This window comes from Manis pentadactyla, chromosome 8 (assembly GCF_030020395.1).
Source record: "Manis pentadactyla isolate mManPen7 chromosome 8, mManPen7.hap1, whole genome shotgun sequence".
Taxonomy (NCBI): Eukaryota; Metazoa; Chordata; class Mammalia; order Pholidota; family Manidae; genus Manis; species Manis pentadactyla.
In genome coordinates, this window is record NC_080026.1 from 93,180,445 (window position 1) to 93,198,992 (window position 18,548).

General features: G+C 50.6%; 1 protein-coding gene across 7 annotated transcripts in view; it reads left to right on the top strand.

Moving 5' to 3' along the window:
* The window catches only part of PALD1 (phosphatase domain containing paladin 1), a 98,468-nt gene that overhangs the window by 17,951 nt on the left and 61,969 nt on the right, over positions 1 to 18,548 (top strand). For 2 of the 7 annotated variants that reach the window (XM_057505947.1, XM_036928724.2), the window contains exon 1: positions 5,745 to 6,116. The exons of 1 other annotated variant lie outside the window; for it this stretch is intronic. The gene's annotated coding sequence lies outside the window, so the exon portion shown is untranslated. Of the gene's footprint in view, positions 1 to 5,454; positions 5,702 to 5,744; positions 6,117 to 9,910; positions 9,933 to 18,548 lie in introns of those variants that run through there. 4 more of the 7 variants (XM_057505941.1, XM_036928721.2, XM_057505948.1 and 1 more) reach the window with 4 other exon arrangements.

Here is an 18,548-nt window from a genome sequence, read left to right on the forward strand (position 1 = left end):
AATTGTTTAATCCCTCCTTGATAATCTTGCTGCATAAAGTAATCTTGCTTCCAGGCCCTTCTGCTTCAATGCATTAAATACATCATGCCCCTCCCTTCTGGCCTGTAAGGTTTCTGCTGAGAAGTCTGATGATAGCCTAATGGGCTTTCCTTTGTATGTGATCTTATTTCTCTCTCTGGCTGCTTTTAATAGTCTGTCCTTATCATTGATCTTTGCCATTTTAATTACTACTCTTGGTGTTGTCTTCCTTGGGTCCCTTATGTTGGGAGAGCTGTGCATCTCCATGGCCTGAGAGACTTTCTCCTTTCCCAGACTGGGAAATTTTTCAGCAATTACCTCCTCAAAGACACTTCCTATCCCTTTTTCTCTCTCTTCTTCTTCTGGTACCCCTATAATGAGAGTGTTGTTCCATTTGGATTGGTCACACAGATCTCTCAATATTCTTTCATTCTTAGAGATCCATTTTTCTCTCTGTGACTCAACTTCTCATCTCTAGTTTCTATTTCATTTTTCATCTCCTTCACTGTACCTAATCTGCTTTTAATACCCTCCATTGTGCTCTTCAACAATTGGATCTCTGACCGGAATTCAGTCGTGAGTTCTTGAATTTTTTCTGTATCTCCATGCACATGTTAATGATTTTTATTTTGGAATCCCTTTCAGGAAGATTTGTGAGGTCGATGTCATTTAAATCTTTCTCAGAAGTTGTATTCATAATTTTACTTTGAACCAGGTTCCTTTGGCAATTCATATTTGTACATGGTGCCCTCTAGTGCCCAGAATCTCTACTCTCTGGAGGTGGTCAGCCCCTGAAGCAATGTTGGGGATCACAGTGGAGTGGTATTGGTGCCTGGGGGGAGGAAAGAACTGTTTTTTTCTTCTGGTCTGCTATACCTGTCTCCACTGCCTGAACCAGTGGGCTGAGCACAGAAGTATAAGCCTCTATGCTTTGTGTTTGTAGTTGCTGTAGACAGATCTTCCCTCTGGCTCACCTAACACCAGGGTAGGTTTTGCCAGTTTGCGAGCCAGGTGGGGCTGGCTGGGAGAAAGGCGCAGTAGGCTGCGTAGCACGGAGGGGGCCCTTGGAGCTGTGTAGCCAGCCTGGGAGCTGGAGCGCCTGAAGATCGTGAAAGCTCCCAACCTGCTGGGCAGCATAGCCCTGGACAATTTTGTCTACCTGTCCTTTCTCCTGAGCAGTAAGCTCTGTGCAATCCTTGCCCCTTTAGCAGCCCTCTTGCTGTTAGTAAATCTCTCAGACTGCCTGTCTTTCTTTTGTCCTAGAGCAGCTGGGTATGGATCCCTGCTTTCCACAAGCAGCTGGGATCTCAGTTTCTCCAGGAATTCTGCCTGTCTTAGCTTTCCAATCCCCTAATCATGAGAGTATCATGAAAGCACCATGTAATGTAGGTTTGTGCTCCCAGAGCAGATCTCTGGAGTTAGGTATTCAGCAGTCCCAGGCCTCCACTCCCTCCCCCGCTCCATTTCTCTTCCTCCCGCAGTGAGCTGGGGTGGGGGAAGGGCTTGGGTTCTGCCAGGCTACAGCTTTGGTACGTTACCCTGTTCCATGAAGTTTATTCTTTTCTCCAGGTGTATGCAGTTTGGCGCAGTCCTCTTTCCTGTTGCTCTTTCAGGATTAGTTGTATTAATTATATTTTCGTATTATATGCGGTTTTAGGAGGAAGCCTTTGTCTCACCTCTCTCACTACCATCTTTAATCCTCTTAAGCTTCAAGATGCTTCTCTTTACTTCTTTAGAGAGACTTTTCAATAGTAAACTGGTCTGAAGTTTCATAAAATGTATTTCTTACTTTGAGTCTCAGTCAAAAATTTCTGAACCTAGTGTGTTAATTTGGGACTTGGACTAGACCCAAAGGAGGATATAACCAATAAAATTAGTAATCCTACTGATAATTACGACAATTATTAAACTTGGATTTTGTGCCAGGAAGGGGTGCTGAGGTACCTGAGGTCTCCACAGAGGCAAGGGGGGAAGAGTCCAGAGCAGACAGAGATCCTGTGAGCAGAGAAGACTGCCTGGAAGAGGTGGAATCTGAAGTCAGACTTGAAGAACCCCTTTGTTCTGACAGGTTCAGGGCTGGGTCAGAGTGCTGAGTTCGGGTGGCAAAAATAATAACAAAACAGTAGCTGCCATCAGGGAGCTCTGGCTGAGTGCCAGGCACACTCTTAATCCTATAGACATTGCTGGGAGGCCAGGACTGCTCTTCACACCATTTTACAAATGAGGAAAATGAGACTCAGAGAAAGGTGGTGACTTTTGGGGTAGGGGTCACATAGCAGTAAAGTCACCAAGGCTAGATCCAGGACAAATCTGCCCTGCTCAAAGCCCTGGACTGCACATAGATGGGGCCTGAATAAATGAGGGGTGCTGAATCCTGGAGATGGAGCAGTTGGCCCGGAAGAGGCAATGAGGACAGATGGGGATGGGTCTGGGTTGGGACTCAGGCGGCAGTAATATTTGAGTAATATCTGAGGGTCAGAGACTGTCTGGCACAGGAGGAAGACTGCAGGCTCCAAGCCATCCACCCTGGAGAATCCATGTGGAGGTTTCTTGGCAATGATGTGGCCAGGGAGAGCATGGCTAGGCCAGCTCTCTGCCCTGATATTGTCCATTCCTCAGGCCCGGTATCCCCTGACTGGCAGGGGGCAAGGAAGAGAGAAGAGCAGTAGGGCCTGTTTTTCATCTTTTGTCAAGTCTCATCTTTGCTGGTTTAAACCCAGCTCCTCTGCCTTCTGGCAAATCATTTGTGCCTGTCAGGAAATAATTGTTGGCTTGAGCATTTCCATGAAGGAACTGGGGGTTCCCACAGCTTATGTTTCTGTGCAGGACAGAACTGGGGAGCTCTCTCCCAGGAACACCAGCACCTAGCTTACTTGGCTGGAAGGGGCCATGGATGGCCACAGGCAGCTCTCCTGGAAGTGTGAGAAAGGGGCATTTGCTACTCTTGGCAGCAGCAGCTCTCCTGGTCTTGGATTGTGGTGGTGGATTGGTTGTGCATGTGCTCACATACTTGCATACACACACATGCTCACTTGGATATCCACACTCATGCCCACTGGACACTTGCACAAACACGCACACCCTTAGCTCTTCAAACCTGAGTTCACACATGAGCAGCACAAGCATGTATGTGTGTACACACAAGCACACATGTGTACAGGGTCACCCATGGGGTCTTGACATTCTTTAGATGATAAGGGGGTTTTTAGGTGCTTGTGTATGGGGGGATGTGGGGTGGTGGTAGCCCTGGTGAGGGTGCTGGTTGAGCGGGGATAGGTCCTGAGCCCTCCAGTTTGGAAGGTCCTGTTCCTGGGACCATTTGTCCTTTCTCAGGGACTTTTGGGCCTCTGCTGTGAATTTCTGGATCTCTCAGAAGGCTTCTGCAGCATTTTAGGCTGATACAGTTGGCTATCTGATTCTTCCCTTCTGCCTGGGGCTGGGGAGAGAGAGCAGAGTGCCTTCCCTTGGAAATACCTAGGGCTGCTCTGTGTCCTTTCCTTCTCTCCCTTGATATTCAGCCTCTCCCCATCCCAGGCCCAGGGTCGGATGAATCTGGTCCTGGAAGCTCTCTTGGGATTGGGGGGAACCCCCATCCCTTTGGCCAGCAGGCAGCCAGGAATGCAGGACTTTCGGTGGGCTGGTGAGGCTGGGCACCATGATCAGGATGGAATCTGTGGCCGTCCCTGAGGTGCCTCCAAGCCCCCAGCCCTCCACTTCTGGAGCTGATCCGAGGCTGCCTGTTGGAGCCTGAAGGGCTGTGATTGCTGGCTGTCCTGGGGATGTCTCTACCCTGGGCTTTTCTGCTGATTCAACAAGAACTCCTACTCTGTGCATGGTGAATACTAATGAGTGAATGATGATACACTAGGCACCATGCAGCAGACCAAAAGACAAGTCAGAGATGGAACTGTGTCCTCCAGAAGCTCAGTGCAGAGAGATAGACAGCCGTGGACCCCATGAACAGACAGCATCTGCTGGACTATGAGGGAGGGCAAGCTGTGTATGTGTACATGTATGTACACATGTGCACATGTGTGCATGCATGCACTTGCTAGCGTAAATGTGCTCCCCTACCTTAGTGCTGGCCACAAGGGTCTTATCCTGGAATACATTATCTTTAGGATGGCAGGCATGGGCATCATTTGGAGAGTCTGACAGCTGGGGATTATGGGGTTGTGGCAAGAGGAGGAAGGGAGGGAATGGCACCCAAGAATGGAGCCTATAATTTGCCACACGCTGCGCCTGGGCATCACATGTCCCAGCTCCCTGGCTCCTCAACACCTCTTTTAAGGAGGACAGGCCATATTATGGATGAGGAGTTTGGGGATTAGAGACCTTTGTCACTTTTCCCAGATCACACAGCCAGTAAATTGTGAGCCAGTATGATTCTTGCTCTGCTAGAGTCTGAAGGGTCAGGTCTGCTTCCCAAGGCCACTACTGGTCTTTCTCTGCTTTTCTCCTCACACACTGTTGGTGGGGCAGGAGAAGACCTGGGTCTGAAGGCAAGTCTTCCCTGGGACTTAGTTTCCTTAGCTACTAAAATAGGGGTAATAGAAGTACTTATGTCAGAAAATCATCCAGTTGGAGCATTGGAGACCTGGGGGTTGGAGACTTGGTAAGAGCACCAGAGAGACAGCTGTTTCTCTTTATTGTTAGGACTCAGGGGGTCTATGGACTCAGGTGCCCCTCACCCAGCCTGGATCCCTGGCCTGACTTCGGATAGAGGTGAACTCCCTACCCCCTGCCCTCATCCTGGGGAGACCTGCACTCCACCCACTCCTCAGTTCTGATTTGGGGACAGGCAGGTAGTGACAGGTGAGGAAGAAGGATTTCCCCGAGTGTGGAGCCCAGAGAGGGAGGAAGTGACTCACTAACCACAACAAAGCCCATCTCCCAAAGAGGAAGCAGCAGAGAGAGTGTGAACGCACGTGGATGCCTGCGCGGCTGTGTGAGCTGAGAAAGGGCCTGGGCTGTGGGGCACTGGCAAGTGTCTGGCTGGGTTGCCACGCAGTACTAGCCCCGCTCGGGCATAGGAAGCGGGGGCAGTGCCTCCTGGGGGTCAAGGATTGAGCGTGTTACCTCCAGGACCCATGGGGTCGGAGCAGAGGGACCCCTTCCCTTACAAAATTTCTGCTCCTTCCTTAAGGCTTCTGGAGGGCTCAGGGCACCTTTCTCTGGGTGTCCAGGACTTGGGAGATGCCCACGATTGAGCGGACAGTCTGCTCTTCAAGGGCTCACCCATTGACAACCAGGAATGGCTGAGGCCCAAAGAGCACAATCTCCTAGTTTAGGTTGCGCAGAACTGTGAGGTTTTTTCCGGAGTCCGGTGCTCATCTCTGTCCCGCCGAGGCTTTGCCTGGCTTAAAAAGCAGAGCGGGGCGAAGGAAGCCCAGACCTGCCTATCTGTCGGGGAGCTGGGGTCTCGGAGGGGCGTCGAGAGTGTTAGCTTCTTTCTCCAGCCAGGGAGGCTGGATGTAGGGTTTGGGCATCTTCCAGAACAAGCCGAACTAAGGACAAGGAAAGAGGAACTGGCTTCCCAGGCAGTCTCCCCCGCCCCAAACTTTTCCTCCCGACGGAGGGTGGGCGGGCGCTGGGAAGACGCGGGGCCGCAGAAGGTGGGGCCTGTTGTCCCCTCCTCGCCCGGGAGCAGCCGCTCTCGGATGCCTATCCAGACGCGGTTTCGGTGAGTGTGTCTTTAAATCCGAGACCCCCGCCCCCTCGGCAGCTGGGGCCGGGGCTCCGGCTGGCCCGGCGGTGACGGGTGCAGTGAGTGATTGGCGGCCCGGCAGAGTCCGCCCCTCGGCTTGGGGCTGCGGGGCGCTGGGCGCGGGGCGGCGCGGCATGCCGAGGCTGGGGTGCGCAGCTACCACCGCTGGCCAGCGCGGGCTCCTGCTCTGGTGGCCTCTCCTCGTCTCGTAGTGCCCGGCCTGCCCGCCTCCGGAGCCGCCTCTGCCCACGGATGGGCTGGGGAAGTTGGGAGGAGCGAGCCGGAGCCCTCGCCGGGCGCGCCCCGCCACTGCCTGACTCGGCGCCCGCAGTCCGGGCGCAACGCGCCGGCCGCAGGAGCACGGATGCCCCCCGGAGCCGCTGGCTGGCAGGTACCGACACGTCCAGACCTGGGGCTGGCGACGGAAGGGCAGATCTGGGAGCCTACTGGGCACCCCCAGTCCGAGGCTGCTCCGACCAGCCCCTCCCCACCCCTGGGAGCGCACGCCTCTCGGGGCTCCCCAGAGAGGAGAGGTTCTACCCTCTCTGCCTCCCCCAACCCTGCACGGGACTGGTGCCTGGGAGAGCAGTGGGCCCTCACATATGAAACTGTGCAGTTATTGAGTCGTTTCGTTTGTCGGGTTCTGGGCTACCCTCTTTCCCGAGATTTCCCTCGCACTGGTGTCGATGTGGGCTGGCGACACCTCCACTCTTCATGGCTAGGCCTGGGGGCAGGGCCACTGAGCCCGGCTTCCTACGCAGTTGGGGGCAGGGAAGAAGAGGTCTTGTGATCCACACGTGGGTCCCAGGGCTCGTCTGTGGGGTGCTTGGGCCCGTGGAAAGAGGAAGAGTCCAGAGATCCCGGTGGGCATAAGCCTTGATTAGTGGACTCTCCGGCCTTGTTCATCTGTAGGCCTGGGTCTCCAGGAGGCCCCCTTTCGTTCTCAGGGGTTTTGCCCGAAGGCGCGGTGATCGGTCAGGAAGCAGAGTGGCTGGAGGCCTGCTGCACCGGACACCTTAGAGTGGCCGGCGTGGTTCGAGGTGTTCTCATCTCTTGGAAAGTTGCAGGTGGAAGAAAGCTTTCTGGCTTCAGGAAGCATCCAGGGTTCTTTACTCTCCAACCAAAGGTCCAGACACCAACTCCTGGGCTTCTGTGTAGAGTGGCAGCACCCAGTGACCCAACCCCTCTTAAATGCAGGACACTGGGCTTTGCCTAGGAGGATGGGAGTGGTGATGGGAGGGTTGGCGGGTTCAGTTTTCAGGGGGCTCTGCCCCTGCAGAAGACAAGACAGAGTTTGCTGATAATGGGGTTTCCATACCAGTCCAGGACTAGTAATAATAGTGGAAATGCTAAGAGGCTACACATGATTGATTGCTAAGTAGGTGACCTAGGCTGTGATTGCTGGGGGAACTGGGGTCCGGTTCTCATTCAATCATGCAATTGTGTTTAAAGTGTTCCAGCTCTACACCCATCCTTCCTTATGCTGCTAGGAATGAGGACCTCTTACCACCTCCATGGTCAGGGAGTAGCAGGAGGCTTAGGGGAGTCTCCTGTGTATGTAAGTGGCCCTAGCCCCACTCCCAGGTGTTTTTTTCCTGCTGGTAGATTTCTAAAGAAACCCATTTGGTTTCTTGGGGCAGGATGAGCATGGGACTCTCTTAGCTGCCTTGAGGCCTCCGAGGTTTGAGGTCAAGATCCAGCCTTACAGGAGGTTCAGAGACAAGCAGGAAGGAAGTCCTCACCTTCCTGAAGAGCCTCTGTCACTGGGGGCTGGGGATGAGATTGGGAGGCCGGAGGCTGGAGGCCCTGAACCAGACACTGTTTCCTGTGAGTGCAGACAGGTGCTCTCCCCTTCACTGGCCATCCGGTGTTGGAGTTGGAATGTTGGAGGTGTGTGGGCAGGGCAGGGCTGGCTTGAGGCAGGTGGTACCTGGGGTAGCACTGACTCACCTCTGAGGTTCTGCTGTTGCTGGGGCTCTCCTCCTCTACCCTATCATCCCTGGCAGGTTTCTGCTTTTCTAGAACAGTTTGCAGAGGTAGCAGTGTGCTTGTGCCTGTGGCCTGGGATGCTGTTGTGGGAGTGGGAGCTCACCCTGCAGCCCTCAGTTGGCACTGTGAGCTCTTGGATTCAGTTGGCTCACACACAGTCACCTGGGCACGGCAGGGGTGGGAGGGGGGCAATGTTGGTGTGGGCGGAGATGTGTGAGTGTTTATAACCACATGGCAGAGACAGAGAGGAACTGGTACAGACATGCATGCAGACAGACACAGGAGTGCAGTGGAAGTGGGCATCAACCCAGGGGCACAGACCTGAGAACACATAAAACTGGACCACACATGGGCCACAGACACTATATGGGCAGATCCACACCTTCATGGGGATTTGAACCACTTGACAATGGAGGCAGAAGAGGTATGGGCAACAGACATGGATGTGAACTGCCATTCACTGACTCAAGAAATGAAGCCACATGGAAATGGCTTGAGTACTAGGTAGACATGGAGTTGGCTCTGGGCTCCCTGGGGACACAGGCACATATATCTGTTGAGTCACCTGACAGCAGAAGCCAGAGGTGGGTACTGAGATAGAATCAGAGGGGTACACTGGTTAGTTTTTCACATGACTTCGTGTGGCAGCAGTGCCCAGAAGCTGTCCTTTTTAGGGTGGCGGTGCTGCCAATGTTCTGTGGTGAGGCTTCATTTCTAGACTCCCACTGTGGGGATTGAAGACCCCAAAAGACTTATTATTCTCTGTTTTACTCTGAGAGTCATTTGAGCTCCCCACTCTTGGCTGCATGCCTTAAGCAGCAGCATGGACTCCTTGAACCTCTGAGTCTCATCCTCCCCGGGTCTCCAGAAGTTTCCTAGGTGAGGCCATGTGGCCTCGGTAGGGGAGGAAACTGGCTGGGGACTTTGTGAGCCGAAGCCTGAGGCTGTCTCACGGGGAAGGGACCATCCCTCAGGGGAGTGAAAGTGGACATGCAGTAGGGTCTTTGACAAGATCATTGCCCTCTGGTGCAGGCTGCCCCTCACCCCAAACCCCCATACCTTCTGGCTATGGTTACCTCTCCTCTGCCCAACCTGGAGATTGGGAATCCTCCCAGAGTCTAGATGCAGCTCAACACTAAGTCACTGTATGACCCTAGGCAAGTTATATAATGTCTTAACTAATTCACCTTCAAAATCAAACACCTCATCTTTAAAATGGGGCCATTAACCCCAAACTCTTGGGGGTTTGTAAGGGTTAAATGGGGATGATTAGTGGACAGCATGTGGCCCAGGGCTGGCACAGAGTGAGTACTCAGGCGGTGGAGCTTTGATTTCAAGCCTTCTCCTGTGGCCAGGACTCTCCAGAGCTGTGTCAGCAGCCAGGTGCCTGGCCGTGAGAAGGCTGGGCAGTCAGGCCCTTCTCTTTGAAAGCTGGAGGGTTTCGTCCTCCTCCCCTGCCCACCAGCCATTCCTTAGCCCTGTGGGACCTCCGCAGGCAGGGTCAGGAAATGGCAGGCCGGGTGTATGGAAGCTTGGGCCTGTCGCCTGCCCAGCCTCTGGGAGGGGAGCCAGCGGTTTGCTAAGAATAGCCCTAATCAGGGCTCTGTCTCTGAGAGGGTGGCTGTGTGCCTCCCTGGTCCAGGCTGAGGTGCATGCAGGTGGGCCTTTTATGCTTCCTGTAACTGGCACTCAGCATATGGCTGGGCCTGGGGGCAGCAGGCTCAGTGGGGAAGAGGCTCTGCTGCTCCTGTTAGGTCTTTGGTTGGGGCCTGGGGAAAAAAAGTACACTGGCCTTTAAAATCTCTGAGTTCCTCTTCCACTTGGAGGTTGTCCTGACAACTGCCCTCTGACCATCTTCCTGTCCCGCAGTGGATCTGCAGTGGTTAAGAATACGGGCTCTGGAACCACACCACTAGGGTCTGAATTTTAGCTTCCTCCCTCACTAACTGTGTGTCCCCGGGCACCTCACTTAACCACTCTGTGTCTGAGTCCTTGTGTAACGGGTTAATTGTAATAACTCTGTTGTAAGAATGCCACAAGGATGAAAGGAGGTAGTGTATGAAGAGCCCTTGGGGTAGCATGTGGCTCATAATAAGTGCTCTGTAAACAAGCTAGAGTGGTCAGGGTGCTTGCACGGTGCCTCATGGTGGGAAGGGACCCAGGGCCTCTTCATTCGGGTTCCTGGCCCTGGGTTTGGTACAAAGTGCAGGGGACCCAGGTGAGTTGGACTCAGCCCCTGCCAGGTGAGAGAGGCACATATGGACATTATGCTCACTGGCAACTTCGCGGAACCTGTGCTTGCTGTGGTTGGATGTAGTGGGAGCAGGAGGGAGGGAATGGCTTGCCTGGGATGGGGTGGGGCTGCAGGCGGGCTTTGGAGGATGGCCAAGGGTTTGCAAGAGTGAGGGAAGCCTGAGCAGCCCATGTAGAGGTGTGACAGGGTGCTGCGTTGAGGGAACAGGAGCAAATCCACAGATCTGGGGAGGGGACCCACCTTCAGCATTCTTGCCCTGGCAAGAAAGACCTTGCATTCTGGGACCTTGTGTCTCTCCCACCCCAGGCTCCGAGGCTGCCCTCATTTCCCCATTAGGATGCAAGCTAGAGGCCCATTGGAATTCCGGGCCTCTCACTTTCCTTTTAGGAATCACATTCACTGTTCCACCCTTTCTCCAGAGGCCTCTCTTGTCTTCTTATGGGTCCCGTATTTTTTAAGCTGGGCCCCAGGATCAGCATTTTTTTATTTTTGCTCGTAGCTAAGACACCCATGGGTAAATAGATCCCCTTCATTGGGAATGAACTATAACCTTGAAAACACCTTTCCTAAGGAATGAATGTCTAATAGTGGAATTCCTGGACTTTGGAAGGTGTTCTGTGTATTTCCTGTAAATGGCATGTGGACTGGCTTTAGCTCTGAGGGGTGCCTCTACTTAGACTTGGGTACTCTGAAGAGAGAGACATGGGGCTTCTAGGGTTACACACATGCCCATGACTGGCAGTAGGGACTGCCTGGGAACTGGGTGTGTCACTGCTGACCCTGTGGGCTCCCAGGGAGCCAGGGCAGTTGGAAATTCCAGGAGGAGGGCGGGTGTGATGCTGGCTGGGCTGTGGGTCCTCTGCTGCCGCCCTCACCCATGAGAAACAGGGCTTGGGGAGGAGGGGAGTGTGGAGGGAGTGGGTGGGTGGGGTAAGAGGTGGGTACCCTCAGATGACCTGGGATCTTGCCAGCCTCTGCAGCCTGCTGAGCTCCAGGGCCTGCTTGTCTGCCCGCAGTGTGGCCTCTATCTGGGTCCTCCCCAGAGTGAGGACAGGGACAGTTGGATATTTTGAAGGTTCTGTTTAGAAAGCACAGAGGGGCATTTCTCCTCCCCTTTTCTTTTCTTGGAACAGTAGACCCTGAGAAGGAGTTAACCCTTCTTCTGCTGGTCACAAAGTGGCTGGTGGACGTGTCCCATTTGACTGTTGCCCTATAGTTATCGAGTCCCTTCTCCTGGGATCCCTGAGGTTGGTGCTGACCTCTTAATTCCCTAAGCGCAGCACTCCACCAGAGCCCCAGGCCTGGTTGGCCTCATGTAGCCTGGGTCTGATGGGGACTCCCCGCCCCACTGCATCCTTGCCCAGCAGTGCATTAAGCCTTAGTTTGGCCACTTCCTTCCTGGTGCCCACTCCCTGTCCCCCACGGCAAGGGCATCTGCTACTGGAGCTCATGGACTTTGGGCATCTTTGAGGTGCTGCCCTGCTGGCTCACTCCAAGGCCTATTGGGCAGGTCTGGTTTCCAATGCTCCCGAGAGAAGGGCCTTGCCTGAAGATTGGGCCCCAGAGTTGCAGAGCCCTTGGGGGAGGTGCAGAGCATATGGCCCTTCTACCGGGCTCTGAACCCGGCCTGAGGCATAGGTGCATAAGCCCTGGACTGGCAGTTGACTGCTTCCTTTGAGCCCAGTTTTCTCATCTGCAAAATGGGCATACTGAGTTTTCCTCTGTCTACCTTAAACATTTTTTTTGTTGTTGAGGTGACATTCACTTGACGTAAGATGAACAATTTTCAAGGGCTAATTCAGTGGCCTTGATACATTCACATTGGCACCCACTGCCTCTATCTAGTTCCAAATTTCCATCACAGCTTGTACCCATGAAACAGCCCCCATTCCTTCCTTTAACTTACTTTTAAACAGATTGTTGAGGTACATATACCATAAAACCCACCCATCCTAAGTGTATAGCTGAGTGTTGCTCAGTGTCATGGGGCTACAGCCGCCACCTTGGTCGGGCCTGAGCACACGTCCACCTGCAGGAGGTCCCTGGTGCTTGCTCTGTCGCAGTCAGTCTCCACTCCCACCCTGGTACCAGGCCCAGTTGTCTCCCTTCTGTCATGGTGGTTTTGTTTTTTCTAGATTGTGACATAAATGGACTCATGTAATAGGTAGTCTTTTATGTCTGGCTTCTTTGCTTAGTGCGATGTTCTTGACGTGTCCCCACGCTGTGGCGCCGTCCTGCACTGAGGCAGCTTGGTCCTCTTACTGCTGTCGCATTCCAGGGACCACAGCTTCTCATCAAGTTCCCTTTGATGGAAGCCCACCCTGCTTTTGAAAATGTTTTCAATTTAAGAAACAATATAAAGCAATTGTCTTTATGATAATTGGTGTTATCACTCTCTCAGTCGGAGCTTCATAGAGAGAAAAGGTAAAACCTCCCCTTTCTCCTCCTTCATTTCCTCTCTTTGCCAAGGTAATGCTGTCAGCAGTTTGCTGAATATCCCTCAGTCTTTTTTTTTTCTGTGCCTCTCTGAATTTGTGTAGTTTCTGATTTGGGGATATAAATGGGATCACACTGGTGCATGGCTCTGGGGCCTGCTTTTTCACTTGGCCATGGGTTTTGGGCCTGTCCTCAGCCCTGCCATCAGAGCTGTGTGCACAGTCCCTGGGGGCCGTACCCCTGAGCTGAGGGCTGAGATATGGAGCCTGGGCCTTGTGCGCAGGGGTCCATCTCCCCCTGGCTCTGAGCTGGGCTCAGTGAGGCTTTGAGAAGACAGAACGAAGGCTTCCTGGAGGTGGTCAGATCAGAGCAGGTTTCTGGAGGGATGAGGCATTGGAACAAAAGGAATCAGTCTGTCCTGGGGGCAGATGAGCTGGTAGCTGGGCTTCTGGGTGGGCATGCATTCCCGCTTGCTTCACCACTGCCTCCCACCTGGCAGCTGGCAGCAGGGATTTCCTCTTTCTGTCTCTGTGAAGTGTCCCTGGAAGGAGTAAGCCCAATGGGAGGGTGTTTTGTTGAGTCATCCAAAGATGGACGCTTGAGGCCTCCCTTCTTACCGAGATGGATCGCCCCTTGTCCAGGCAGACTCGTCTGGGCAGCGTGCTCGGGTCTCACTGGAGTCGTGTCTTGAATGGCAGGCTTTGCCTGGCATGTGGGCAGAAGGTGGGGATGTCCGTGGCCTCCTGAGACAGGGAGGCTGCCTGTGCTCAGATTTGTACGCTCGCCACTCTACCCAGCCAGTGGGGTTGTGGAGGCCCTGAATCTGTATTGCCATGCATCTTCCCTTGACACTTCCTGCCATGTATAAATGATCCACATTCCTGCATGCTTACTAACATCGGTTACTCTTCTCATTTTTAAGTTTTTCCTAGTTTGATAATTCAGAGTAGAATCTTACTGCTGTTGCAGAAGTGAATTCTAGGAGATAGGAGTCCTGTGTCGTGGAGTTCCAGGACAACCCCCTGCTCACCCAGGATGGGCTTGTCTTGTGACTTAGGGTTTCATCTTAGCTTCCTTCTCTGAGCCTTGGAGATGGTATGGGGTGGGGAGAGGAGAGTGGGCCTGTGGGGGCGAGAGGAGCGATAGGTGGGTTTGTTGATTTGCCTGTGATTTGTCCAGCTTATTGCTGTCAAACTTGGCTAATAGTTGGCCTTCCCTTTTAAAATAGCTTTTTTTGAGACATAATTCACATGTCAACCAGTTCACCCATTTAAAGTGTACAATTCACTGGCTTTTAATACATTCACAGAGTTGTGCATCTATCACCATGATCTAATTTTACATTTTCATGAACCTGAGAAGACACCCTCTACTTGTGTTGTCACTCCCCACACCCAGCCCACTGGTCTCCTGTCTGTCTCTGTAGATTTGCTTGTTCTGGACACTTCATGTAAATGGAGTCATATGGTATATGGTTTTGTGGGCTCCCTTTTAAAAAAAGAAAAGAAAAGCCCCCACTTGTTGATTTACATTTTTTTATTGGAATATAAGTTAAATGTACAAATATAAACTAGCTGTAGGCTGCCCTATATAGAGGCTGCCCTGCAGTGTGGCATTAGTAATATTAGGCTGATTGGGTAATCTGGAGTAATAATGATTACTCACATTTGAACCCAAACTGCCTTAATGTCTGTTTTAGTAGCATATCACTTGATACCTGGAAAGCTGGCTTGTTTGCCTGAAGGTAAGAGCAGAATGGTGGTATTACTGAAATCTGCATGTAGCGGCTCTTAAAGCCACTTGTAGCAGAAGTCAGAAATGTGGCACACACAGAGATGAGCTTTGCTCAGTTCACACAGATGCTCTCAACATGAACCTGGTCCTGACGGCTAAGAGGCTGGGCCTTTGTTTTGAGAACATCCAGACTGCCATGGACCATGGGGAGGCTCCATTCTCCACCCAAGCCCCTCTTCTGTTTGAACTACAACTTTTGTGCTGGGTGCAGTGATGTCATTTGGACAGGGAATGTGGGTGGCATCACATGGAGAAGGAAGTGGTGGCAAACACAAGCGCAGGTTGGAGTCCCAAATTGCATGGCAGTGCTTCCTTATGAGATGGCCATTCAGATGCCCCAAGGTATCCACTCCAGTAATTTTTTAATTGATGAGAAATTTGCATAACATATTTAACTATTTAAAGTATGCAGTTCAGTAGTGTTCCATTCATAATGTGCAACCATCAGCTCTAATTCCAAAACATTAAAAAAATTTTTATTTTATTGTGGTAAGAACACTTAACATAAGATCTACCTTCCGAACAAATTTTAAGTGTATAATACATCACTGTTAACAACAGGGACAGTTGTTGTTCAGCAGATCTCTAGAACTTATTCATCTTGTTTAACTGAAACTTTTTGCCCATTGATCAGTAAGCCCCCACTTCCTTCTCCCCCCATCCCCTGGTAACCACCGTTCCACTCTAGTCTATGAATTTGACCACTTTTAGGTTCCTATAAATGGAATCTCGTGGTGTTTGACTTTCTGTGACTGGTTTATTTCACTTAGTGAAACATCCTCAAGGTGCATTCGTGTTATAACACATTGCAGAATTTCCTTCTTTCTTAAACTGACTAATATCCCATTGTATGTATATACCACATTTTCTTTATCCATCCATCAGTGGGCATCTGGTTTTCTTCCACCTCATGGCTGTCGTGAATAGTGCTACAGTGAACATAGGAATGCTTATATCTCTCTGAGATCCTGATTTCAATTCTTTTGGATAAGTACCCAGAAGTGGGGTTGCTGACTCATATGCTAATTCTATTTTTAATTTTTTGATGAACCTCCATACTGTTTTCCATACCAGTGGCACCATTTTACAAACCAACAGTGTACAAAGGTTCCAGTTTCTATGTCCTTGCCAACACTTGCCTTTTTTTTTTTTTTTGTAATAGCCATCCTGATGGGCATGAGGTGATATCTCATTGTGGTAAACAGTATCTGTAGTCTGTCATATGAATTTACATATTCTGGATATTTCATATACATGGAATTATATAACATATGACTTTTTGTATCTGACTCCTTTGACATGGAATAATGTCAAGGTTCATCTACACTGTAGCAGGTAGCAGTGCCTCATTCCTTTTTTTATTTTATTATATTTTATTTTTTATTTTGGTATGATTAATGTTCAATTACATGAGCAACGTTATGGTTACTAGACTCCCCCCATTATCAAGTCTCCACCACATACCCCATTACAGTCACTGTCCATCAGCGTAGTAAGATGCTATAGAGTCACTATTTGTCTTCTCTGTGCCTTCCCTGTGTCGCCCCCCACTCCATTATGCGTATTAATCGTAATGCCCCTTTTTCCCCCTTATCCCTCCCTTCCCACCCATTCTCCCCAGTCCCTTTCCCTGTGGTAACTGTTAGTCCATTCTTGGGTTCTGTGAGTTTGCTGCTGTTTTTGTTCCTTCAGTTTTTTCTTTGTTCTTATACTCCACAGATGAGTGAAATCATTTGATGTATGTCTTTCTCCACTTGGCTTATTTCACTGAGCATAATACCCTCTAGCTCTGTTCATGTTGTTGCAAATGGTAGGATTTATTTTCTTTTTATAGCTGAATAATACTCCATTGCATGGATGTTCTGGGTTTTATCAATTTATCAGTTGATGGACGTCTGGATTGCTTCTACCTCTTGGCTGCTATGAACACAGGGTACACATATTTGTTTGGATACTTGTTTTCAGTTCCCTTGGGCATGTACCTAGCAGTAGAATTGCTGGTAATTGTAGGTTTAACTTTTTGGGTTTGATATTCTAGATTTAGATCATGGTAATAGTTCCACAACATTGTGAATGTACTAAATGCCACTGAATTGTGTAATTTAAAAAGGTGAGTTTTATGGTTTATGAATTAAATCCTAATAAATAAAAAAAAAGAGAGCTCATAGATCCTGGAGCAGACATCCATGGAGGCTAGATTGAGTCATGTTCTCAGCACTGAAAATCCCTAAGTCCTGTATTGCCTGTTGCAATCCTGCAGACACCCTGGTTGATGGTAACGCTGGCCTCAGCCCCATATGGGGTCCTTGTTTGGGGTGGCAGGTGGGACCTGTGGAAACCAAAAGGGCCAGATGGCTGCCTGCCCCCTCCACCTCTCTGCCATAGCTCATTCTGGCCCTTTCTGGCTTCTAAGTGAGAGGTGCTCACTATAGAACTCAGTTCGCTTGATTTCCCCACCTGTGAAATGGGCCTATGAACAGCCAGCCTTGGCTGTGGACTGGGTTCTGTGAGCAGGAAAGCCAGCAGGCCAACCTGTCTTCCCCTCTGGATCTACTTTTTCCCTTTCTGTCTTTTGTGTTGCTTTCCACAGTAACCCACGTGGGGCACAGGACCAGTTCCTCCTCTGTAGGTCTCTCAGGTGGGTGGGTGTGCAGCCTCCTTCTGGGATCGCAGCAGGGAGCAGGGGCCATGCCTCTCCTTGGGAGATCCAGTCTACAATATCATGCCTTACCTCTGACATTTGTACAGAAATGATGGTAATAGCCCTCTCTCACTTACTGAGCGTTCACTCTGCTAGGTGCTGGGCTCAGCAGGTTAGATGGATTTGTTTGTTACCTACACCTCACAGCATCCTGTGGAGGAGGAACTGCCATTCACCCCCCTGTGTAGGCAGTGAAGTAGACAGATTTCATATGGGCAAAAATAACAAAGATCAGTATCTTATTTCATCGGTGACGATGTGGGAAACCAGCCGCCTCTTGAGCAATTCTGGTTGCTGGACAAAATATCTTAACCTTTTGGAAAAGTAATGTGGCAGTATCTACTATGGTTTTCAAAACACACATACCTCTTTAACTCAGCAGTCCAAATTTGGGTAGCCTGCTCTGAGAAAGTAAAACCACCAGGCTGAAAGGCAGCTTGCACAGGGATGTGGTGGTGGTGCACTGGAGCCCACGCTGCTTCCCTTCAGTGCCACGTGCTCCCCCACCTCAGGGCATCTGTGCATGCTGTTCCCTCTGTCTGCTGTGCTTTTTCACATGGCTGAAATCGTTCTGTTCTCAGATGCTATCATAGGCCTTCTGTGACTAGCCCTATCTAAAATTTGTCCTTTTCCTACCTTCCTCATTTTCCACTCAGCCCACAGGAGCACACATCACAGTGTGTGCACGCCATTATTTGTTGACTTCCTCCTTCCCTCTCCTTTTCTCTCTCTTGTTCCATGAAGGACCAGGACTGCGCCTGTCTGGTTGACACAGCCAATACTCGGTAGTTCTGTGTTGAATAAGTGGTGACACTGTGAAGTGCATGCCGTCACTTAACAGGCAGGGCTGGAGTTACACACACTGGTTGGGAGGTGCGTTTGTTGCCCTGTGAAGGGACAAAGCTTGTCGTATAAGGAAGCTGAAGTGGACTCGGAAGGGGGTGGGAAAGAAACTTTTTCTGTATACATCTTTAACTAACTTATGACAGTAAGCACAAATTAGTTTTGTGATTAAAAAATCTCGTCAACAACAGCAGAAAGTTGAAAAAGGAAAAAAACCCCATATCCAGTCAGAGGGAGTATCAGGGTGAGAGCCCTGGTTCTCTGCCTCACAGCCCGTGTTCCTGCCCACCACCCAGCTCTTCCCGTATCCTTTCCACACACAGCCTCTCAGTGTTGCCTCACTGCAGTGCTCAGAGGAAGATGGTATGAGTTAATAGCTGTTTGCATTTTATGTTGTAAATCAAGATATAATATACAGACAGTATATCAGGGCATAGTTTGTGGGATTATTACAGATGTATCACCCATGTGACCCCCACCCAGATCAAGATATAAAACATTTGCAGAGCCTGGAAGGTTCCTAGGGGCCCCTTCCCAGTTAGTTACCCGACGCTTCCACACTCTCAAGTGGCTACAGTGCTGAGTGCCTTCCCAAGGATTAGTCTTGCTTGTTTTTGAACTTCATGTAAATGGAACCAACCACACAGTATGGTTTTTATCTGGTTTCCTCTGGCTTCCTTCTTTGAACATATACTTTGTAAGATTCATCCATGATGCTGCCAATATCAGCAGTGTGTCCCTTTGCACTGCTGTGTACTATTCCATTGTATGGGCATACCACAGTGTGCAGATTTTGATGCACTTTT